Source organism: Triturus cristatus, chromosome 2_2 (assembly GCF_964204655.1).
Source record: "Triturus cristatus chromosome 2_2, aTriCri1.1, whole genome shotgun sequence".
In the NCBI taxonomy this organism is placed as follows: Eukaryota; Metazoa; Chordata; class Amphibia; order Caudata; family Salamandridae; genus Triturus; species Triturus cristatus.
Genome location: NC_140582.1, coordinates 1,191,837,271 through 1,191,863,548, shown reverse-complemented (window position 1 = coordinate 1,191,863,548; position 26,278 = coordinate 1,191,837,271). Strand labels below are relative to the sequence as shown.

At 42.0% G+C, this 26,278-nt stretch overlaps 1 protein-coding gene across 2 annotated transcripts in view; it reads right to left on the bottom strand.

Moving 5' to 3' along the window:
- Nucleotides 1-26,278, bottom strand: part of LOC146863360 (uncharacterized) — a 219,433-nt gene that overhangs the window by 136,208 nt on the left and 56,947 nt on the right. The gene's annotated exons all lie outside the window — the stretch shown is intronic.

Sequence of the window (26,278 nt, the reverse complement as noted above, 5' to 3'; positions counted from 1 at the left end):
CAACAGAGTGGTACTTCCTATGTACCAAAGTTTGCATGGGCACTCGATAAAATAAATGACGAAGGTGGTACTGCAGGTGAGGAATTGTGCAATTTCTTTGGTGACACCATTGTAAGAGATACTTTTGACAAAAATGCTGTTTTTGCATGCTTTGCAATGCCCGCAGGGAAAGAATCCCTTCAGACCATGTTCATGTCTGTTGGGATAGATGGTGACATCGCTGTGAACCAACATATCCCTGATGCTCCTGCCTTTCCTGTAAGTTATATTGGGCCTATCCGAAATGTGGTCACCAATTGTGTGGTCACATTTGAGAATGTCCCAATTTTTTGCCAAGATTCTTCTAATACCATTAGAATAAGCGTTGTAGGTCAAGATCAAACGGGTGTTGTCATCACCACTGTCAGGGGATTCACGCTCCTTGTCAATTATGGTAAGAGATCTGGGCACTGCATCTGCTCTCTTTTTGGCTTTGTGTAACACCCAATTAGGGAACACTCTGATTTTAAATCGAGCCATCATTTCTTTGCTCCTGTGGAAAAAAAAGAGAAAAAGAAATATAAAAAGAAAATATAACACACATGCAACTTAATAGTAGTCTCAAATGCACAGATCTGCCACATGAGAGGAGGAAGATTCATAAATTGCACATTAAAAAATATATATCGCAGATATATTACAACCATTGTATACTAAGGAGACCCAAGGCAGCATCCCATGAGGGGAATAGTCAAAGTCATCTAATATTCTCTAAGATGTATTGCCAATTCCTCATCCTGATTCAGACCGCCCGGTACCTTGGTCTGGAAGTCCACGATGTACTTGGACTCCCTTTGTCTTAATTTCAGTACTCTATTGCCGCTCTTGGGATTGATGCTAATCTGTTAAAATAAATGTATATTTCATGTATTTAAAGTACCAAAAATATTACAATGTGTACTATAAAAAATATATGTAAAGATGTATATTTGTAAATTATTTAATATATTAAATATTATTTTAATAAAAATAATATTCAATATACTAAATTATAAAATCTCCCCAAAATATGTAAAATACATTTTATATAAGTGTATTAAACGATATAATTATATAAAATATATTACAAAAACAAATACAAATGTTTACTTTTTATGATAAAAATTAATGAACAGTGAAAATTACATTGTTTATCATAAACTATAAATATTTTAACTTTCCTAATACATGACTATACTTCAAAAAAAGTACAAAAGTTCAATTATGTTGTAAAAATATGTGTAAATTAAAAATATTGTTCATTTTCCAATTCTACATTAAAAACGTACGTGAAAAAACATTTCTAATTTAACAATTTTACATGAAAAATTTATATTGGAAAACATTGTTAATTTTACAATTCTGCATGAAAAATATACATTAATAAATATTGTTAATTTTCCAACTCTACAAAGAAATGGATATAAAAAATATATTATACTTTGTAATAAATTGTGGACTACATCAAAATACCTGGATAATGTTTTTAATATTGTGAGAAAATGTAAAACTAATACAAATAAGAACAAATATACTGTAAAATATAAAGAAAACGGATGTAATCAATACAATTTTTATAAGAACAACTAACATACATCTCCTTTCTTTTGTAAATGTAAATAAAAAATAAAATAACTAATAACCAATAATACATTTCTATGCCTAATGCCAAAACCAACAAAACTCAAGGAAAGTGCTGGATAATAAACCTAATTAAATTACTATTCCAACTCCAAAACCAACAATACTCAGGGACTGTACTGGATAACAAACCTAATTAAATTACTGTTCCAACTCCAAAAACCAACAAAATTCAGGGAAAGTGCTGGATAATAAACCTAATTAAATTACCATTCCAACTCGGAAACAAACAAAACTCAGAGAAAGTGCTGGATAATAAACCTAATTAAATTACTATTCCAACTCCAAAACCAACAATACTCAGAGAAAGTGCTGGATAATAAACCTAATTAAATTACTCTTCCAACTCCAAATCAAACAAAACTCAGGGAAAGTGCTGGATAATAAACTTAACTAAATTACTATTCCAACTCCAATACCAACAAAACTCAGGGAAAGGTTTAGATAATAAACCTAATTAAATAACTATTCTAACTCCAAAACCAACAATACTCAGAGAAAGTGCTTGATAATAAACCTAATTAAGGGGCTGATTATGATGGCGGTCATAGGCACATCCGCGGTGCTGGTGGTGGCGGAAAATGCCCTTTTCAGCACTCCATCGGCAGTCCTGTGGTAAATAAAATTCCTTTACCTGGACTGAATTTGATACAGAAACATTATAAAATAGCTCAGTAAAATGAGAGGCAGAATCCGTGATATTAGAGGTTCGGAATGGGCTTTATTCCAGTGATCGATTATAATCGGATGCTCCAAGTTCCATCACCACGGGGGTTCAGGAAGTGAAGTACATACTTTATTGACAAGAAGTAACTTTTATAGTACATACATTACAATGAAGCGAATGCAGTAGGCGTAACATTTGATAAGGAAATTGACGATTTGTCTGCGTAACCAAAAATGGGTGTAATAAGGAGTAAAAAGGAACATAATTGGTTATGATGTCATACATAGGTGGATCTATAAGATAATACTTGGCCTAGATGCGCGCGCAGCAGCATGACGTGTAATTGACGTGTAACTAGGGGGTGAAGGGGACTTGACATTTAGCTCTACATGTGGAGACAAAAAGTCTGGGGGGTCAAGTCAACCTAATCCCAAATCATATCTAACATCCTATGTTTAAAGAACTATGTTATCCACAAAAGAAGGACTCTCGGACAGAATCTATTCTATACTGACTGTGCGTGCGTGTACAAGCGTCTAAGTGTCTACACTGAATGCGAGGGGGTAGGAATATTCCATGGTAACAGGGCTATGAATTACTTGCATGAGGACAGAGAAGCCGGGCCTTTTGCTCGGTAACTGGAAGAATGTTTTACTTAAACTACTAGGCAGGAATGCATCGGCTGAGGGGGAAGCAGATAATTCGAAGGTGAAATACAGTTCTTGGCAGAGAATAGGCTGATGTCAGGCTTCGGGAGCCGCGCAGAGAATGAGACAAAGTTCATGGTCACAGATGCAGGCTCAGACTGGAGCTTTCAGAGGCAGAAGGCAAGAGGAGTTTTGATGACAGAATCAGGGCCTACTTGCCTGGACTGTAAAATGGCATAAGTGAACCATATAAAGCCGGTGGCCTTTCATATTTAGGAATGGAATATCCGGCCTATTCATGGCGGATCTGACAGAGGACATGTTGACGGTGGACGCACATGCATTTGCGTCTTCATAACTGGAACTGGAGGGAACATACATGTACTTGTGACATGCACATAGAACCGTTGGGGTCCAAGATAGGGGACATAACTGACCAGAAAAATCCATATTTCCACATTCCCTCCTTGTCCCCTACTTGCCCGTCAAGAGATATCAATCTTCATCAATCCATTGATCTGTTCATATAGCATCATTTGTTCTTCTTTCTTCTTCCGTGACGAATGAAATCTTGGTGGTGGAATACGCGATGTGGCACACAGACCACAGATCGCTGGTCCACATTGTAGACATAGACAGCAACTGAATAGTATGAGAAGGCCAATACCTAGGAAGGATAAAACTCTCCATCCCCAGGCTGATATCACATTCCAAAACCAACTGGACCAAGTCCAAGTGCCTGGGTTCTGGTGTATCTGGCTTACAATCTTATGAAGGCGAGTGATGGCTTTATATACAGATGGCGAATTTTCTGGTATGAATACGCAGCAGCTTGATCCGATGACCCTACAAGCTCCGCCCCTATCAGCCAGGATGACGTCAAGGACAAGACGATTTTGAAGTACAACAATCCGCATAGCAGACTGCTCTTCTGTTAGATTGCCTAAGGCGGAAATAGTCTCATTCACTACTGCTTCAAGGGTTCTAGTTAATCTACGTATCAGCTTACTATTAGTAACGGTACCTATATAGGGAAAGATGCCTTTATTAAAATCTACATACTTGTCCCATGCCGTCTCAGTGTAATCGACAATGGGGAGATCTCTCCGCTCTCTGTTGTGTACTAAATGAATATTTCTGTAATAATCAGGAGGAGCTAGGAAAACAGGTGGCAAAAGGAATGCAATGTAGCAGGTACCATCCCAATCTAGAGGTAGACGCATATATGCAGTCTGGCCACATATAAAGTAGGAATGGCGAGAAGCTCTAAATGAAGATTTGCCTTGATCACTGAATTCTACTATAGTAGTGCATTTACTATGGCCCATATGTATGGAACCAACCTTTCTTACACACAATTCACCCTTCGCTGGGAATACTGACATGGTGGGTAAGACTAGTTCAACTTCGGATACGACATTTAGAATCATGAGATTAGGTGTAAAATTACCTAATCCATATACTTCATTTTCTAGATCAGTTCCTGTTCTTTTGGGGCGACCCTCCTTGTCAGGGTAGCAGACCTTGAGTAAAACTAGGTTCAGGTTTCCCCATACCCAATGATCTTGGTAAACTGCTGTGTCTGAGTCTATGGAATTGATTAAACTGAACCATGCTCCACAGGAGCCATTATGTGTAAATGGATGTGGAAAGAAAGGCAGGACTCCTTCATAATTCTGATAGGGAGGGAGTCGGCCACACACCCAACAATTGGTGGCATTACTAGTCTGATGGGAATGATGTAACATACTAATGAAAGTGTTATTGCGCAGCGCAAGTCTATAAGACAATTCATGTGGAGGTAAGTCACTAAAGGAATGTTCAGCAGTAACATTATAAACATGTCTAGAAATAGGGTAATATATGTGCAACAATATACTTGCAGTAATTATTAAAAGACTCAAGAAAAACAAAATTAATAATGTCACTATGCAGTGGCTACGCAGTGATTTACAATACGCCTGTCGTTTCAACATTTTCCGGGTATTTTCTCTACTCAGGTCCAAGGGATACATGTCAGAGACAATTCAACCGCTTCACCTTGGAGAGGACTTAAACAATCAAATTGCTCGACTTGTTGGGCCTAAGCTTTAGTTTGTAGTTTTCAGAGTTATTCGGTTCAACAAAAGGAAGTTTTGTATCAGTCTGTGAGGGAGTGCAGGGCACAATGTCTATATCCGAGGATAGTCCATGAAATTTCTTGATATGACTTGAATGAATCCAGCCCTTGCGGCCCTCGATCTTTACGGCTGTCCTTGTGGTCAGCAGGACCAACTTGGGTGATTTCCACCTGGGCTCCAGCTGAGTCTTTCGGTCGAAATTCCTCACACAGACGAGATCACCCGGAACTACGTCATGGGGTTTCACCTCAGTGTTGTCGGGAAAGGCTGCAGCTACCTGTGAACGACAAGATTGTAGTGCAGACATCAAGGAAGCCAAGTAATCTGTCAGCATATTACAGTCAACATCAGTTATTTTGCGTGGTATAGGCGTCCCCCACATATTTGGTGATCTGCCGAAGATCACCTCATACGGGGATAGCCCTGTTCGTGAGTGTGCTACCATTCTCATGTAAAAGAGTGCAACGGGTAACGCTACTACCCAGTCGACACCTTTCTCTCTGCATATTTTGGACATTCTGATTTTCAGTATCTGGTTATGTCTTTCTACGAGACCTGCTGCCTCGGGGTGTCGGACACAGTGGAATTTCCACTGATAACCTAACAGAAGTGAAACATGTTTCATTAATTCGGATGAGAACGGCTGGCCGTTATCTGAGTGAACAACACGTGGTAAACCGTATCGTGGGAAGAATTCTTGAACCAACTGTTTGGCAGTAGTCGGGGCAGTGTAATCTGAAACCGGGTATGCCTCTGTCCAGCGGGACAGAGCGCAGACAACTACGAGAACATATTTGAATCCTCGACATCGTTCCATCTGGATATAGTCCATCTGTAGGACTTCAAAAGGGTGATTAGGAGGATGAAATCCACCCTGTTCTACGGGAACGCTTTTTCCTGGGTTGAACTGACAACAGATCATACAGGTACGGACCTTTTGTTTGGCTGCTGCTCGTAAATGTTTATTGAACCAAATGTGTTGAATGCTGTCTAGCATAGCTTTTTCTCCTAGATGTGCTGGACTATGTATAGTGTTAATTATAACTTGGACCATTGAATCAGGAAGGAACCACACAGACTTTTCCTTCATCATCCATCCTTGGTCCGTTTGAATCCCTCCTAATTCAGTCCATTTCTTTATTTCGTCTGGTGTAGCATGTGTCTGTATGTCAATTACGTCAAGAGTAGGATCTTTAACTGTCATACAATGTGTCGGTGTCGGGACTATTGTCTTTGTCATGTCGGGGGTTTGAGTTTGAGCAGTCTGTTTAGCTGTTCTGTCGGCTAGATCATTGCCTTGGGAAATGATATCAGTAACCTTCGTATGAGCCTTACATTTCATAATTGATATTGCAGTGGGTAGATGTATTGCATCTAATAAGGCATGAATGAGGGGTCCGTGCTGAATGTGGGCACCGTGGGAAGTTAAATAACCTCTCTCTCGCCACAGCACGCCGAAGTCATGTACAACTCCGAATGCATAACGTGAATCAGTGTATATGTTGACTTTTTTATTTGTGGCTTGAATACAGGCTTGTGTCAGAGCGATAAGCTCTGCGGCTTGAGCTGACAAAGTATTTATACGATTAGTTTCAATGACTTCAGTATCTGTTGTGACTGCGTAAGCGGCCACTAACTCTCCTGTACTGGTTCTCATACATGAACCATCTACATACAATGTTAGGTCTGGATCTGGCAATGGGACATCGGTTAAGTCTTGTCTGGGTTTTGTCTTTATTGTAATAACTTCAATACAGTCATGGGCTAGTGGGTCTGTTCCGGTTACTGGCAAAAGTGTGGCAGGATTCAATGTGTTACAGCGTCTGATTTCTATATGTGGCTGAAACAATGTAAGTTCGTACCCTGTAAGTCGCGCTATAGTCAAGTGTTGTGTTTGCGTTCTATTTACAAGAACCTCTACTGCGTGTGGTACTTGAACCGTCAATGGATGTCCTAACACTATAGCATCGCTTTGTCTGATTGCTAAAGCTGTCGCTGCTACTGATTTTAGGCATGCAGGCAAAGCCTGAGCTACGGGATCTAATGTACTAGAAAAATAAGCACATGGTTTGTGTGCTCCTGCTTGTTCCTGTGTGAGTACTGACAAGGCAGTACCTTCGCGTTCTGTAACAAAGAGTGTAAACTGTTTTCTGTAACATGGTGTTGCTAAGACAGGTGCTTGACATAAAGCTTTCTTTAGGCTTTCAAAAGCTTGTGTATGTTCCTGAGTCCAAGGGAGAACAGTCGATGTGGCTGCCTCCTGTGTGGTTAACTGAATGAGTGGTTTTGCTAGAAATGCATACTGAGGGATCCACTGCCTGCAATATGAAGTGAGGCCTATGAAAGCTCGTACTTCCTTTTGTGTCTTGGGTATTGACATGTTAGCTATTAACTGAATGCGGTCGGGTGTAAGCTGCCTTCCCTCCTTGGACAGCGAGTGTCCAAGATAAACAACTCGCTGGACACAGAATTGCAGCTTAGAAGGGGACACCTTGTGCCCCTTTTCGGCTAGAAATTTTAAAACTGTCAGTGATGCTTTTTCACATTCCGGTTCGCTTCTCGCGGTGATCAGCAGATCATCGACATATTGAAGCAAGGCAGTGTTAACTGGCATGTGGATACTGTCAAGTTCTCGTTTCAGTGCTTGGCTATAGATGCTGGGGCTTTCTGTAAATCCTTGAGGTGCGCGTGAGAATTTAAAGCTACGCCCATTTAAACTAAATCCGAACAAATATTGGCTTTCCGGATCTATTGGGACGCTGAAAAAGGCATTCTTGAGATCAATTACAGTAAAGAATGTTGCTTCGAAATCAATAGCTGTCAGTAATGATGAGATATCTGGGACCACAGGAAATTGTGGCACAATGCATTTGTTTAACTCGCGCAGATCAATAACCAATCGATATACTGGCGGGGCTGTAGGATCTGTTCGTTTCAGAACCGGAATTATCGGTGAATTACATACATTGGAGTCTGTTTCTACAACTACTCCTTGGGCAATGAGCTCGTCAATGATTTGAAGTAAAGCCACTACAGCATCTGGTGGTAACTTGTATTGTCGCATTCGTGGTAGCACCACTCCTGCCTTTAATGTGACTCGATATGGTGTAATATTCATGCAACCAACATCAGTAGGGCCTTGTGCCCATAGATGTGTAGGTAAAGTCTGCAGTCGGGGATCCATGTCTCTAGACACATAGTGACCTTTAAAATCACGTAAGAACAACCTTACACCTTCCGGAGAACAACATATTATGGCTCCTAGAGCTTTCAACGTTTTTATTCCTAACAAGTTTTCTGGACATGATTTAGTAAGCAATAAATCTGTAGTTCGGGTCAGAGGTCCTATCGTAAGTGGAAGAGGCTGTGATACTTCATTAACAATAGGTTTTCCTGAAAAACCAAGGGAAATATTCTGAGAGCCTGAGAGGGGTGCCCCTGGAACTTCACTACGTTTTATAGTTGTTCGACTTGCCCCTGTATCGAGTAAAAATTTTCTATCTTGACCTAATAATTCACTATGTACATAAGGTCCTTCTTGATCTACAGGAATCTCGATAAGGGGTAAGTCAACTTCCCTCTCTAGGCTAGTTCATGCGTAACGCTGATACTCAGGATATTCATACTGTGCGGTCTGATACATTTGTCGTGTTGTTGTCTGTGTGGCAGCAGCAGGCAACGGTGGTGCAGCCGGCACAAACTGTATTGGTTGTTGTGCGGCTGGCATGGCCTGTGCATGCTGCATGGCTCCTTGTTCATTCTGATCTTGTCTGAGTGGCCGTGATCTTTCTTGTGTTTTACCTATGGCGATATTATGTTTTAAAACTGGACAATCGTGTACGTAATGACCTGGCTTTTTACAATAATTGCATGTCCCTTTTACAGATCCTGCTGAGTCGGAATGTGTCATACCCTTTTTATGTCCTTCAGCTGGTACTGTCTGGGAAACTAGCATTTTCATTTTCGTGTCTTTCATACGTCTGTGTTCATGTTCTTGTTCTTCTCTAATTCTATTGTGATGGTACTGTAACATTTGTAACATTTGTGATGGAGTGTTACCTTGCCAGGTACTCTCGAATTTTAATACTCTATTCTTTACTGGGGGCAGGGCATTTTCTACTAATTTTGTTACAAACAGATGTGGGTACGATTCGCTACTTGCTTTTATGCCACTATTTATACCAAAACATTTTTCAAATCGGGCATAGTAATCACTAGTGTCTTCATCTTGCTTCTGCTTACAGGCTGAAATTGTACCCCAATCTTCCTTTTTCGTAGTCAATAGACGTGGCAGTACCTGTACTAGTAAACCTGGTAATGCTTTAGTTTTATCCCCAAGTCCTGCTCCTGCAGTTCGGGCCCTTTCTTCCGCTTCTAACACTGACCATTCTATCTTTTGGTCTCCTACCTCCCACTCTTTTTCCTTGAGTTTCTCATAAATGCCAGCAGGCATCAATACCTTTAATATTGTCATAATGTCGGGATAGGTATACTCTCCCATGAGTAACATGTCCTTAATTTCTCGGTGAAAACCCGCTGGATCCTTGTCATGACTGGGTACCACTTTCTTCATTTGTAACAATTCTATTTTTGATATGGGCGTATATACAAATACGCGCCTAAACTCGTTGTCCTCACCTTTTATTGGGTGCACTTCTCGTAAGGGATTCTGTCTATCCATGTGATACGTGGTTCTTTCCTTGACAGGCAATGAAACATGCTCTGAGCATACAAAAAGAATATACTGCTTTCTTGATTCTAGAATTTCTTTAATTAATTTAGTACCTGGACCTCTCCATTTGTTCGTAAGCAACTCAGTCAATATGTCAGGTAAGGGACCAGGGTCCGAATGCTGACTCCGATATAGTATAATGAGTTGTTGAATCATATAGATCCCAGCTAACCTCTGTTCATCTGGGGTGAGATTCAAAAATGTGCGTACTACTGTATCATCACTATATTTTCCGGGACTGTCCACCCAATGGACAGCTGCCCTGGCTAAATCTTGTTCATCCATAGAATCGAGAAAATGATAACCCCTTCGTTCTCGGAGTAGCTTGTCGGCGGTTTGGAACGAATGCTCGTTAGACCTTATATTAATTATAGGTATTTGGAAATTCCTGTTATTATCTGGACATATCGGACGTATTGAGTCAGTATGACATCTAGTCTGATTCCTATTACAAGATCTTCCTCTACCTACATAGGCTATGGTGTCCGACTGTCCTGCGGGCAGTCCTGACCCTTCTTCCTCGCTTTGTTCGAACTCGTCTGCCTCTAATCTCTCTTCGTGTAGGCGTTCTATTTCTTTACGGATCTTTCGGCACATGGCTATTATACAATTTTTCTTGTCATGCCTCCCTTCTGATATATTCTGGCTCCATCTTGTAAGAATTTGCATTGCTTCCGGGTCTACCCCCGGTCGGTCTACATTTCTGATCACACAGTTTATGAGGAAACGTAACAGTTCCCCCTGTATCTCTACTTTCTGGTATTCCATAGCTCTGTTAATACATTCTGGATCTCGCCCTGTTTGGACAAAATGATATATTTTATCTAGATGCGCAGTCATTCCTGGTAACTTCCCTAAATACCCTGCGGCTCGTCTGATACGCAATGATGCCAGGGTCATTTCGTCCTCTTTACCGGGCACCGGGTCATATCTACAATCTATAAGAAGTTCCTTAAGCGCACGGGTACCTACGAGTTTGGGTGTACGTGAATGCGCTGACTCTTGAAAAGTAAGTTTATTTATTCTAGGTGGCGTAGAAAAAATATTGGTAGCACCTCCCGTGGCCCCATCTGGGGTGTCGGGTGTGAAAGGATTCGTTGAACGTGACACAGCAACTATAGGTGTGGACACAGCTATAGAAGTACCTGTAGGAACAGATGCAGAAACAGATGTGCTTGCCGGAACTTGTGACTCGATTTGTTGCTGTAGGGATACGGGTGCTGGATCTTGGCGTGAGACCTCCCTGGTATGCGGTCTATGCGGGTCGGAATTAGCATACTCGGGAGCTGCGTCATCTAAATATGAGGAAAGAAAAACATCTTCTGCGGTTCTAGGATGCCCCTTAGGATGTACCTTGATTGGGAACAATGGGGGTGGCAAGTCTTTCGGTATCTCTGGAGTAGCCTTAGGTAATCCTTCGGCCAGAAGGGGATACATCCCATTCATAAGGGCATTTCTTTGTCTGTCTACTTGTTCTGATTTCACTCGGATACCTTCCTCAATTAATAGATTTTCTCGAACTTTATTTGAACTTTCTTTACTCTTCTCTTCCTGTCTACGTGCTTTTTCTGTACGTCTATGAGATTCTTTACGCCATAACTCGACGGCGTCTTTCTGCGACTGTCTGACTTTCCTTTTCCATAATTCTTCCTCGACTTTCATGATGCACTCTGCATCCCAGGTCCCCGCTGCGGGCCACCTCTGACTTTCTGGTAATCCCTTGGTGTAGTCTACCCATAAATCAAGAAATAATATAGCGTCTAAGCCATGTTTGTGATACATGAAGTGCCCTGGAGTATCCCTAGGAGGAATAGGGACGGCTTCTTCGAGTACCCCTTTTCTAGTAGTGATCTGTCTTAATTTCGAAAAGAGCGGCATATTGACAACTGATCTGATACTTAATCTTGAACATACTTAATACAAAAGCACAATAATGAACAACCATTCATACCACAATCTGCAGGACGTTTAACACATTAAGCATTAAACATTAAACATTTTTTAACCTTTAAAATAAACAACAATGATGATCGTCTGCATAACTAATCACCAAGCATAACTCTTGACACTAACTAGATACTTCGGAATACTTGATATACTGCTAAACAGTACAGATACACTGCTAAAACAGTGCAGACCGGATTTGTGTACCCAAACCCGTCTTGACCGGCACAACCTATGTGCACGTCAAAAATGCCTCCCCAGTAATGGTACTCACCGGGTAGCTTCGGAAACGGAAGGCCTCGGTAACTTGAACTTGAACCGGACTGGACTCGACTCGACTCGTCAGAAACTGGGCTTGACTTCGAACTGGTGGGTCTCTGTATACCTCGGATCTTGCTCTCTCAGCTAGGCTCTGGTCGGGATACTTCGCACTTCTCACCGCCTCGTCTGGGTGTTGATCGCAGTCTCAGTCGCCCCCGCTTGACCGGAGGGAGATACAGGAAATCCTGCTGGTACGCGTAATTGTCCGTCCAGCTGTGGCAGGAGACCGGGCCTGCAACTCACCGCCGGCGCGTGAGATGAGAAAGTGTCCCTGTTCGGGCGCCATCATGTGGTAAATAAAATTCCTTTACCTGGACTGAATTTGATACAGAAACATTATAAAATAGCTCAGTAAAATGAGAGGCAGAATCCGTGATATTAGAGGTTCGGAATGGGCTTTATTCCAGTGATCGATTATAATCGGATGCTCCAAGTTCCATCACCACGGGGGTTCAGGAAGTGAAGTACATACTTTATTGACAAGAAGTAACTTTTATAGTACATACATTACAATGAAGCGAATGCAGTAGGCGTAACATTTGATAAGGAAATTGACGATTTGTCTGCGTAACCAAAAATGGGTGTAATAAGGAGTAAAAAGGAACATAATTGGTTATGATGTCATACATAGGTGGATCTATAAGATAATACTTGGCCTAGATGCGCGCGCAGCAGCATGACGTGTAATTGACGTGTAACTAGGGGGTGAAGGGGACTTGACATTTAGCTCTACATGTGGAGACAAAAAGTCTGGGGGGTCAAGTCAACCTAATCCCAAATCATATCTAACATCCTATGTTTAAAGAACTATGTTATCCACAAAAGAAGGACTCTCGGACAGAATCTATTCTATACTGACTGTGCGTGCGTGTACAAGCGTCTAAGTGTCTACACTGAATGCGAGGGGGTAGGAATATTCCATGGTAACAGGGCTATGAATTACTTGCATGAGGACAGAGAAGCCGGGCCTTTTGCTCGGTAACTGGAAGAATGTTTTACTTAAACTACTAGGCAGGAATGCATCGGCTGAGGGGGAAGCAGATAATTCGAAGGTGAAATACAGTTCTTGGCAGAGAATAGGCTGATGTCAGGCTTCGGGAGCCGCGCAGAGAATGAGACAAAGTTCATGGTCACAGATGCAGGCTCAGACTGGAGCTTTCAGAGGCAGAAGGCAAGAGGAGTTTTGATGACAGAATCAGGGCCTACTTGCCTGGACTGTAAAATGGCATAAGTGAACCATATAAAGCCGGTGGCCTTTCATATTTAGGAATGGAATATCCGGCCTATTCATGGCGGATCTGACAGAGGACATGTTGACGGTGGACGCACATGCATTTGCGTCTTCATAACTGGAACTGGAGGGAACATACATGTACTTGTGACATGCACATAGAACCGTTGGGGTCCAAGATAGGGGACATAACTGACCAGAAAAATCCATATTTCCACAGTCCTTGCGTCCGCCATATTACGATGGGCATAGATAGCCCATTTCCCGTTTGCTGCGGTGTTCCAGGTTCCGCCAGAAAGCTCGTTCCACACCGGTAGCAGATGGAGCCAATAGAGAGGGACCGCCATGTGGAATGCAGTTACAAAAGCCGGACAAATCACGATGCCTCAAACAGAACATCACACCGCAGCGGAGAATCCGGCCATTTGGGAACGGCGGAAGCACTACTGTGGACCGCTGGGCAAACGGCAGTCTTGGACCTTTCCACAGCAATTCTGACCGCTGCGGACGGATTTTCAGCTTTTCCGGCGGTATATCCTGGAATCTGACCACAGCGGTAGGATGTTTTAGGCAGTGCAGCCTAATCTGACCGCTGGTTTTGCCGCGGTACCTGCGGACGGTACTCTTCCACTACCACGGCATCCGGAATCCTTTTCCGACCGCCATCCTAATCAGCCCCTAAATTACTATTCCACCTCTAAAACAAACAAAACTCAGGAAAAGTGCTGGATAATAAACCTAATTGAATTACTATTCCAACTCCAAAACAAAATAAACTCCAAAAAATTTATTATAATTAATAATTAGTACAACTTCAAATGGTTAATAAATATAATAATAATTTTTCCTGCATTTCACTTTATAATAAATTTAAAAATTACAAAATTATTGATAACATATTACAAATTAATTATTTTGTAAACAATTTAGAAATGTTTTTGAAAAATGAACTCAAATATTTATGTAATATCAACAATTTGTTTTTGGAGAAATTAAATATTTATATCTAGAAAATAATTTTTAAATTTTCATTTTCAAATTTTACAAATTGTTTTTTGTACTGTACATTTTTTTTTAATAATATTCCTAATTAAACATTTTTATATACACCACAAACATATCCACTATAAATACAACATATCACAAATACTTATTTTAAATACTTGAAAAATCAAATTTCAATTACAAAAATATTTCATGAAACATTTATTTTACAAAATATCCCCTACAACCCCAATATCCCACTCCAATTTATTTGAGATATTTAAATTTGAAAACAATTTTTGTATTACTCCCCACCCTTATCCTCTATAAACCCAACATCCCACTCCTAAAATTAAATTTAAAATAAGAAAATTAAAATGTAATCCCCGAAATTTTAAATTACTCCCCACCCTTATCCCCTATAAACCCAACATCCCGCTCCTAAAACACAAAACAAATGATTTAACATATATTTTTTAATCTATTAAACATATAATTACTAATACTCATTTAATAATAATATTTAAAAAAATCGATAATATTTACAACTACATTTACAAAATCGATGTTTTTATATTACATCAAATTCGATATTTTTAACATCTAAAAAACTTACCTCAATATTTTCAACAATTGATATTCTTGAATCGATATTACTGTAAATCAATATTTCCTCGTTGATATTCTGTCTTTGCACCAGCGAGAGCGAACAGTGGAGGTAACCTGTTTATTTTTTTATGGGTGATTTGTTTCCACTGTTATCTGTCCACGGAGTAAGTTACTGAGTAATGTGAATGAGAAGGAACAATAGGGGAGAGCGAGGTAAGGAGGAGAGGGGTAGAGTTAGTGGTGAGAGAGTGAACTGGTAAAGCTGGATTAGAAGAATGCATGGTGCAGGTGGTTGTGAGAGATAACTAGAGACATGAGTGTGAGAGAACGAGTGGCGGATGTCAGAGCAAAACTGTGAAGGTGGGGGAGGGGAAAGTATGAGAGAACAGTGAAAAGGTAACTGGGACGGATGTAGGGAGCGTGGTACTGGTACAGGTGCGGGCAGTACTGAAATGAAGTGTGGCGCAGAGTAATTGTTCATCCCTGAATGTTTATTCCCTGGTGAGTACAGAGCTGGGCAACTGTGTGTGGGCTTAATATGCCCAGTCGGAAAGCATGCCTGGCACAGATTATATGCACGGCCTAAATTACCTCCATCACAAAACATAGTACATGTTTGCTGTAACAAGTGTCTGAAGGTCACGTTCTAAATACCGTGGAATAACAGGCGGCAATGATACCCAGTTCAAATGAGATTGTAAAACTCAATGAGGATCGTCTGAAAACACAAGCGCTTGCAGAAACATAAAAGCGGGTGGCATTCTAAATATGAGACCCTTAAAAATAAAGATAACTCATTAGACCTTATGTTGTAAGCAAAATCAACATACACACTGGTTGAATGAATAAACCACAGCCTACTGGCTTCATGTTTTTAACAATGACTAGGCCACTGAAAGGCCACCCAGGTGAGACGCTCAACCACCACCACTTGATGACTTAAAAATCAAGCCCCAGTGTCAGTCCCATAAAAAAGTACTCTGAGGGCGGAGGGGGCACCAAGACGAAATAGGGGGCAACTAGAAAACTGCTGAGTCGGTAAGTGGTTGAAAAAAAAGTTGCACAGAGTTAGAAAGTTTCTCCATGTGCCACATTCACACTTCGAGGAGCACTGTGATCAAAGTAAGTAGTATCCTGTATATTTCACTGTGCTGTGTATATATTTGATCCTTTAGGGACTGATTCCGATCTGGGTCGGAAAGCTCTCCGACCGAGCCGGATCCGGAGTGTTTTCCGACCGAGCCAGACTCCTGCAGTCCGACCGAGCAAGTACGATGCGGCCGCGTGCTGCCGGACCCGGTTCAGTCGGACTCCCATTGAAGTCAATGGGAGCCGGTCGTATGACGCGTATATGGGCTCCCATTGACTGAATGGGTACGTCTCGCACAAGGGCGCCCCCTACAGTGGGTGCATGTTGGTGCCATCCGCACTGTACATGCCTGTGTTGGGGAGACCCTTGGGTCTCCCCCTGTGACCGAGTCGTAAGGCTGCTGGTGACAGGGGGTCCGACGCAGACCCCCAAAGGCAGCTTCCCAGTCATCTTGTGAACCGGAAACTTCGGCTCGATCCGACTGTCCGACGCGTGCATTGTACTGACTCGGTCAGAATTCGCCTCCATTGCACGGTTTGTGTACAGACAAGGCGTACAGAGCGGTTCGGACCTGGAAACGATTCGGTTGGTGATTTTGCATTTCTCGCATCGTACTTGCTTGCTTGTACAGCTGTATGAGTTGGGCGGTGAACACGCATACAGCTCATACTTTTTACGGCCGGATCACGTTCGGAGCCTTTCCTGGTGAGATTGGAATCGGCCCCTTAGTGTTGTGTCATTCCAGAATGTATGGTTACTTAGAAACTGTTAGAATTGCCACTATGTTGATTGGAGCCGGTGCTGTCCGACTCCACTGACAGCTCCAACCAACACGGTGGACCTCTTTGACTCTGCCACATTGGCGCTCTGGGGGCACTCTACTTTAAACAAGATTCATTTACCTTTGAATCTGCGCCTAACTGCCATCCTGCAGCACGCGCTTCCTCCTTACGCCATTGTCGTTTTCACAAGACGCTCTCCTCGTGCCTTTGTTCTTCTCACAAGCCGCTCTCCTACTCTGGTCCAGCTCGCGCTTATGGCTTTGAGGCTCGGAAGTCCGTATATAATACATCACAAGGTACGGCGATGTCCACGGCCATCTTTGATAGTTGGGAAGTCTCTTATTCAGCATCATTGGATACAAGGCTTTCCGAACAGTGCATTCGCCGCTGCAACGCTTCTTCACACTGTGAAAGTAGACTATCTTCGTGCGTGCTGATTTATTTACGGTGATGCACACACCATACCATATTCTTCATAAGGAATCTGTGCTCAATTAAACCTAAGTTCACGGTGATGTGCACAACATAAACACATTTAACACAGTATGATCACTAATTTGCTTTCCTTTTGGTAAATCTTGACACACAGATTTTCTAATTTCTTTCCATTGTGCACAATTGCAAGACAACAGTGATGCACACACTCCATATCTCCAACCAAAGTGGGCTGTGACTCACACGCATTTTAATGAATTTTGTTGTGCACACTTATAGTTAAATAGTGAGGCACACACTTATATACAGTCTTTTATTTTAACTATTTAGAACATCTTGGATTTTCCTCAGACGTTTTTGCATTTGTTTGTAATCATCATTCTTCCTCTAGTTTTGGTGTGTTAAGATATGTGCATTATGCAAGTTGTTAGGCCTCCACCTGGATTTTTAGACTCACCTGGAAAACCTGCAGTCAAGTGGGAAATCTTGCATGATGCCTTAGAGACATATTTGGGTGCCATTAGTGCTTCAAGATTAGTTGCAGAAAGAAAAAAGTGTCTATTACACACTCTCTAGGGTTTGAAGGAAGATCTACTTTCAAACATTTACCTCCATTGTCACAAGAGGAACTACAGGGTATCAATGAGCACCGTGAGACTGTTTTAAAATTAAAATGCAGGTTCAATAAACAACCCAGCCTTATGGTACTTAGGCATAAAATCTTCAAAAGAAATCATACTGAATCAGAGGATGGGGCTTTTATATCTCTGCGTTACGCAGACTTGCAGCTGATTGCAGATTTGAGAATTTCACAGATCAACTTTTCAGGGATCAGTTTGTCTGCCTATGTAAAGATAAATACATCAGGCAGAAATGATTGAGCATGGGTGATCCATCCTTGGATGAGACCATCAAAGTGGCTAAAAGCATTGATATTTCAATGCTCTCATTGAAGCAATCGGATGAGAAACTCAATGATGTTGTTAACATAGTCAATGTTAATAACCCTGTGAATCAACGAGTTGAATCTGGTAATTCCCCACATCTCAAGAGATCCAGGTGCCCTGCTATTAACATAATGTGCAATTATTGCAAGAAGAAGGGTCATTTTGCAAAAGTTTGCCTGAAGAAGAAGGGTTTCAAGAAACCAACTGTGTGTGCAGTCGAGTCTGACGAAGATTCCGATTCTGCAGTCATATCCGTAGTCAGGAGTGAAAATGATGGGAGTATTGATCCAAAGTATGATTTTCCTCACCGTGTGGTTGAAGGGGATCCTTTGTCGTGTATTGATCCTATTGTGGACATTGTTGTGAGTTGTCACACTACTAAGGGGCCGATTCCGATTCCGGCCGCAAAACGAACTGACCGACACGGACCCGGACCGAACACCGACCGACACGGACCAGCACCGTACGACCTGTGCAGTATGATGCAACACGTGTGAATTGCAACCGACACGTACGGAATACAAGCCGTACGAACGACCCGTAGGGAAAATAGTGATCCGGCCGGAAAACCGACGCGAATATCTTTCACTTTCATTAGTCTTTATTTCGATATTTCATCATAAAAGACATAACAATAACAAAAAACAAATAAAATGACGATCAGTCATAATTAAAAATACCATACAATGTAATCCAGTTTGTTCATAAAACATATTTCCATACAATAAAATCCAGATTTATTTAAAAACAAATATAAAAATAAAATTTGTTAATAAAAATTCTCAGTAAGTTAAAACCACACAATTATTGTCAATTCTATGACATCAATTATCAAAATGAGAACAGGAAAACAACTCTATTAGCAGCAATCCGGAAGACCCCAACCTAGATTATTATTGTTAGCATATTCCCAGCCCCAATAATCCACATCCAACCGAGAAATTTAGCAACCGCTATAACCAAGGGTTCCTGGGTGTTAGTTCTCAGAATTCTCAATGCTTCAGAACCTACACGTGTGCCTAGATTCCGGCAAATAGGTTTCAGCCACTTATTACGTGGGGCAGTGTAGGCTGGACATACAAAAAATATATGGGCAATAGATTCTTTTTGGCCCATACACCATTTACAAACATCATCCTGCAAACCGTTCCAAGATTTAGTGAAGGTTTTGATTGGAAGGCTACCAACCCTGAATTGGTGATACAATTTACGATCACTAGACCTAGTGATAATGTCCCAGTAATCCTCCATAAGGGGGACGATCTTGTGTTCGAAAAATAATCCAGTCAGGGAAGTAGCCTCAGTCTTCATTATATATTTGTGACACACTAATGCCCAGTATGTTTCTTTAAATACATTTTTTGTGGGAAATTGGCTATTAACAGGATCAAACCACAAGTTACTCATCCCCATATCCACCAAGAACGTTCTAACTTCCTTAAACCATGGGATGTTTCCTGAACCTGCTACTGATCTGACATCCAGGATTGCCCTGGCAAATAGATCAAGTTCTGGGGTAATCCATATCCGCCGCCAAAGGGCCAGCGGCCTGTAACGTGCCACATCCTCAATGGAATAACATCCCAAATCCATTAAAAGAGGCTTCAATGGGGTAGAGCCAGGAAGACCTATCAAATTCCTCAAGAATTTGTTTTGAACCTTAACCAGCGTGGATAGGTCAGAGAAGCCCCATAGTTCTGCTCCATACAGGATTGCAGAGCTAATCCTAGAATTGTAAATTTTAAGGGCAGGACCTATCCTTTTGGTCAAGGACGATCGCTGTTCTTTGATTAAGCACCCTGTCAACTGGGCGAACTTGAGTGAAAAACATCAATCTGGGGTTTCCATTTTAATTTGGACTCCAATGTGATTCCTAAATAGGTCATTACATTAGTCTGGGCTAACTTAATATTATTCATAGTTACAAAACCATCCACTTGCTTTTTCTTGGAGAGGATCATAAATTTGGTTTTGTCGACATTAACCTGAAGATCATTGTCGAAGCCAAACTCTTCAAATTTATTCAATGCCTGTTGCAATCCCGTCTGGGTTTTAGATAATAAGAGAGTGTCGTCCGCAAACATAAGTAACAGCACTTTGGTGCCATCAAACGATGGAGCATCCGTTGGAAAAGTAGAAAAATACTCCATCACCCTGTTGATAAACAACAAAAAGAGAGTTGGCGCTAAGACACATCCCTGTCTAACCCCGCGTGACACAGTAAATTTGTTTGTAACCTGCCCTTGTAGACCCCAGCGAACACGTGCAAAATTTTCCTCATGTAGCTTGATAACTAGGGCCAATAAATCCAAAGGCATCCCCATTTCACTCAGTCAGTTAATCTTTATTTCGATGGTTAAAAATCATCATAAAAATACGTATTATAAAAACACATAATTACATTTCTGAACTTCATTAGTATAAAAACAACCATCAAACAAGCTGGTACAGTTCATATAAGAGAGGTATAATATTGTATACATAATTGCTTAATCTCTTGTGTTCCTTAACCTTACTGCTACTTTTAAAAAGCTTATTACTGAGCATAAAGTGCGCATGTCATTTGCTCTTTGGAGAAACAGTAATGCGGATTTAGCATGACAAAATTTTCCATCTCTTAAAATATCAACCAAGAACATGCGCCGAGGGGTACGATAAAATGGACACAATAATACAAAATGAAGGGTGTCCTGCGGAGACTTATTGTCGCAACCGCAGGCACCCTTCTGCTCAATAGTTACAGTAAAACCAGATGGATAAGATAAAATAGTAGGTAACAAATTGAGCCTAAAACGACACATCAAAAACCTGTCCTGCTGATTATACATCAGAAATAAATAGGGTTCCATGCCCTCCCCATTTTTAACCAGGCAATAAGTCGCTACTGAACGCTTTAATATTAATGCTTTGGCTGCTCTAACCGTTTCCAATTTTTCCAGCAGCAGTTTTTTAATTTGTGGTTTCCTGGTCATAGAAATTGTACACGGATTGCTAAAAAGGGTGTGCTGATCTATAGCCTCTAGTGTTGTTTTAACATATTTCAGCCATGGGATTTGCATCCCCTTATCGCTTTGCAAACAGTCTGTGACAATTTCTCTGCTCAGTTCCGCCTCAGAATTGGCCCAAATTCTGAGCCAAGCCATAACCGGCCTAATCTTCACCTGGTCTGTGATATATGGAATCCCAAGTTCTGAATGTACAATTTCCGCTGATATAGACTGTGGGATCTTTAGGATTCTGCGGAGAAATGTATCTTCCTCTTGTTGTAAATGTTTAGCATCCCTAAAGCCCCACACCTCGGCTCCATACAATGCCTTTGCGGTACTTATTGAGCTATATAGGCTCATTATTTGTTCTGGTGACCAGCGTCCCAACCTGTGAGCAAAATTTAATATTGCACCATTTGAGGAGACCAGTTTAGTACAGCGTTCCTCAATCAGTGAATCAAACTGGATCTCGCCATCAAATAAAAGGCCTAAATAGGAAAAAGTACTTACAGTCCCCATTGTGTGGGTCCCTATTTTAAACACACATTTCTTAATGGGCCTTTTGCCTGCAGCCATCGTAAATGATTTGCTCAAATTCACTGACAGGTCTAAATTGTCAATGAATTTTACAAATCCATCGATAAGCGGTTGTAGACTTCGTTGTGTTCGTGCAAGCAGGATCGCGTCATCCGCGTACAGAAGTACCGGAATTTGACGCTTCCCTACTTTGGGACAGTCTACAGTCTGAGCAATAAGGCTTGTCTCTAGATCATTGATATACAATGAGAACAAAAAGGGAGCGAGGATACACCCTTGCCTTACTCCACTTGTACATGGAAATGGGTCAGTTCGCCCCCCCTCAGTACTAAAGCGGACCCTAGCTGTAGTATTCCAATGCAACTCTCTCAAAATGTTTATAAGGCCCGGGTCTATTCCCAAATTATTCATCATTGCCCACAATTTGTTCCTGTTCACAACTTCAAAGGCCGCCGCCAGATCCATAAAACCCATGTAAATGGGACCATTGCTTGCTTTAGTGTACTTAGCAACCAGTAAGTATAGATTTAGACATTGGTCACTAGTCGATTTTCCCGCTCTGAACCCATACTGTGTGTCGGCTATTGTGTGATGCTCTTCTGTCCAGGTCATAAGACGATTCAAGACCACCCGCCCAAGTATTTTGGCTGATACATCAATCAACGATATCGGTCTGTAGCATTGAGGGTTGTCCCTATTCCCTTTCTTGAAAATAGGGACAATTAGTGCAGTGGACCAAGATCGCGGGAGTCCTGATTTAATAGCCGCATTTAACACCCTCGTCAAGATTGGCGCCCACAGGTCGATGTTACTTCGATATAAATCTGGGGGTGTACCATCGGGCCCTGGAGCTTTGTTCGGTGTCAACCCTTGAATTGCCTTCATGACCTCTGTTAGTGCGAAATCTATCTCCAAACTCCGTGTGCTATCCCAGCCCCCTTCTTGTTTTGTGTCTTTAGAGTGGTTATAAAGACCCTCGAAATGAGTCACCCATTGCTGAGGGAGGATATTTGTACTAAGGACCGGAGCACTACTGTCCTGGAAACAGGGCCTATTAATAATCCTACAAAATTCTGTGTAATCCCTGTTTTCTCCTGCCTCTCTTAAATCAGCCCAGACTTCTGATTGTAGGGTAGCCTTTCTTTCTTTTATCTTAATTTTATAGATTTGTCTGTACTTGGCCACTTCAACCTTATCCCTAGGGTTAGCTTTGAGGCTTGATATTAGGTTTCTCAATGCTCGGGAACAGTTAGTATCAAACCATCTTGGCTGTATATATAACTTTCTAGGGCCTTTTACTTTTATTAGTTCATCGGCCAGTTTTGTCAATTCCCCAAAGGCCGCAACTAGGTCAACTCCCCCTATCTTAGGGTCTAAGCAGTCTTCAACACATTTTTTGCCCTTTACAAGCAATGTAGTATAAAATTCCTGGGCATTAATTTTCGCCCACCTTAAACACCTCCCCTGGTCTGTTAGCCTTAGGTTGACATCCACTTGTCTGTTCATTTCCAAGTGGCCCTTATAAAATAATTCTATAACCAAGGGATTATGGTCACTAAAAGTACTCCATTTAGTACTGGCCTCTGTAATCCAATGTTTTGCAAAGGAGGATATCAATATATAATCTATGATGGAGGAGCATCCTCTTCCTTTAAAAGTTGGCACAAGGGTGCCCTCTGGGCCCGGGACTATCAAATCAATAGTGTGTAATAATGTATTGGTACCAATTAATTTAGTTAATGTTGTTCCCTCGGTGCTGTGCTCAAAGTGTGGCCCCTTCGTGACCGGGCAAACATCCCAGTCTACAGTTACCGGAAACAGATTTGGCAGAGGTGGCAATTTAAATCTCCCATTAGTAACACAATTGGTTCTCCCCCCCCTTTCCTTCGATCAGCTTCTTGGTTGAGTCTAGCGTCTAATTCCTGCAGGGCAGCATTCCTACCATTTATAGAGCCTGAGTTGTAAATATTAAATAGCTGTACCCTCAGCCCTTGTCCTTGGAATGTTACTGCTTGAAGGGTGTATGATGTCCAAGATGGTAATGTCCATCTTCCCTTAAGGTTAATATCCACATACAGTGCTAACCCTCCCCTCGCCCTTCCTGCTCTACTCTCCTGGGCTGGGACAAAGAAACACTTATAGCCCTCTAAATGATAGAGATCGGGCTTAACCGCCCAGGTCTCCTATAGAGCTAATATATGAAAGCCATGTAGTTGGTTACTCCAATCTGCATTGTCAAATTTTCCGGCTAAGCCAGCTATATTCCAGGAGGTTATATTCACCCTTCCCCCCGACGCCCTCACAACATTTGGACCTTGGGCATTTGATATAACTACATCCCTCCTCGCTGTCGTGAACTCCTGTTTCTCCCCGTCCTGCTTTAACGGAGTAACTTCCAGCCCCTTCAGCTTATAACTTCCCCGGGATACTAGTTCACTAATATCGGTGGACATCCTTCTTTCCATCCCCTCCTGATGTATCTCTAGTTGGGGTAGTCAGTCATTCTCATCCAGGGACTGAAGGGGGCTGAATCTATTTGTCCACTGTGGGCCACCCTGTTTTAATAGTGGCAGGCCACTGTATTCAGATTTCCTTGCCCGGTATCCATCTACTCCTCTATCCTTTCTTCCCTGGTTGTGAATTAGGGGGTAGGTGACACAATTTCTGGGATAAAAATACCCTAGTGACATAGATCGTATAGTACTGGTTACGTTCCTGTTATGGTTACCCAGTATGTACTCCACTAGGTTCGGATTTCTAAAATTTGCAATAATGCAATTCCCTTCGATATCTTTCCTTCTGCTGCCCAACCAGGATACTCTCCTAACATGTATGATTTCTCCAGTTTCCTGCCCTTGTAATGGCCTATGTATGTTCAACCAGTTAATAATCTTGTTTTTAAGTTCCATGTATGACTCTTTCTGGCCCGTCCTTAGTTCAGGTACCCCAGCAAACACAACAACATAGGGACTTGCTTCAGGAGGTAAATTTACCCTTGGAAGGGGAGGGTGGTTTCTATCCATACGCTCCTGTCCTGCCTGGTAATTATCTTTCTGACCGTGAGTGGCAAGATTCCCTGTCTGAGTCTGAGTAAGGTTGGACTGCAACTGGGGTTTATGGGTGTCATAATTCCCACCTTTTTTAATACTTCTATCCTCAGAATGAGCTGAGGCTTTGGGCAAAGCATGGACTTGTACAATGGTGCATGGCTCATTACTTACACAATTGTCATTAGCAGGAATTTGCCATGTTAAGGTGGTCACTAGTGGTGTGGAATTTCCAATGGAATTGGAATTTGTGGACTCCTTCATCTTGGCCTGTTTTTGCAGTTCATTAGCAATTTTATCTAATTTGCTAACTAGTGATTTTATTTGGGTAGTGATGAAAGCCTCAAGGTGTTTTTGGAGGTCAGCAATTACAGGATTCAGCCACCCTGGGGGAATTAAGGGACCTGGTACTTCTATTTCCAAAGCCTCATCATCTATTGTGTGTGTCTTGCCACCCTCACTAGTTGGTTTCGGTTTTCTGGTATATATATTCTTGGCGCCCCGTCTATTAATTCTATTTCTGGTTCTGAGTGTTCTTTATTCAATCCTATCGGGGGGTATGCCAGCGTCTGTTACCCGTTGACCACAGGGGACAGCTTCAAGTGAGGCGTCAAGACTGCCATTTTGTAAAGTTTCACAAAGGTTTATATCTGCAGTTTGTATAGGTATGGTTTGTGTAGGTGTGTGGGAGATATTTATAGGTGTCATTGATAAGCGTCTCTGTGTGCGCTCGATCTCCCCATTAACAGCCCCAATAACCTTCCCCAGCATTAAATCTATTGCAGTTGGTGGTGCTGTATGTCCTACTGGGGTGTTGGGGTCAAGCCCTATTTGTGTGGAAATGAGTGGAGTGCATGGTTTCCTCTTAGTGGAGCGCGTTTTTGGTTTGGTAGCCATAGTACAATGTTTTACACTATTCCCTACCTCCTAATACACTCGCAGCAGGGTGAGTAGGTAATATTAGACAACCTAACTTTTTAAAACACAATTTAGTTCATTTACAGTCCCTTACGAGAGGAGTCCATTGTCCACTGTGTACGAATATTTTGCAATGTCCGCAGTCCTCGCCTAAACAGTAGTGACTTAATAATTTGAACACAGTTAATCTGCAGTACCTTGATTGGCATCCAAGGGGGGTGGCCCAGCCCAGCCTACTCTGGCCACGGAGGGCCCGCCCTTTGCCCGGGCTTAGCCCGGCACGTCCCGCGCGCGTCCCGCGCCGCAGAGGGAGCCTCTCCCTTTTAAGCGCCTCCGGGCGCGAACACAACGTAAATTAGCCGCTAAGCAACCTGGGAGCTGTAGTCTCCCCCTGCCGTGGCCGCGCGATGGAGTGGAGCGGCGTCAGGGGAGACACACAGCATCGGTGCCCCAGGTGCGGCAGAATGTCAAGGAAAGTCAGGCAGCAGGTCCGCAGGTCCGGGTAAGAAGCACCAACACCAGCTCCCCAAATCACAAATTGACTGACAAAGTGAATAGAGATAGCCCCACCAGAAATATAGGCGTAAAAACACCAGATGGGTCCAAAAAAAAGGAAAACAG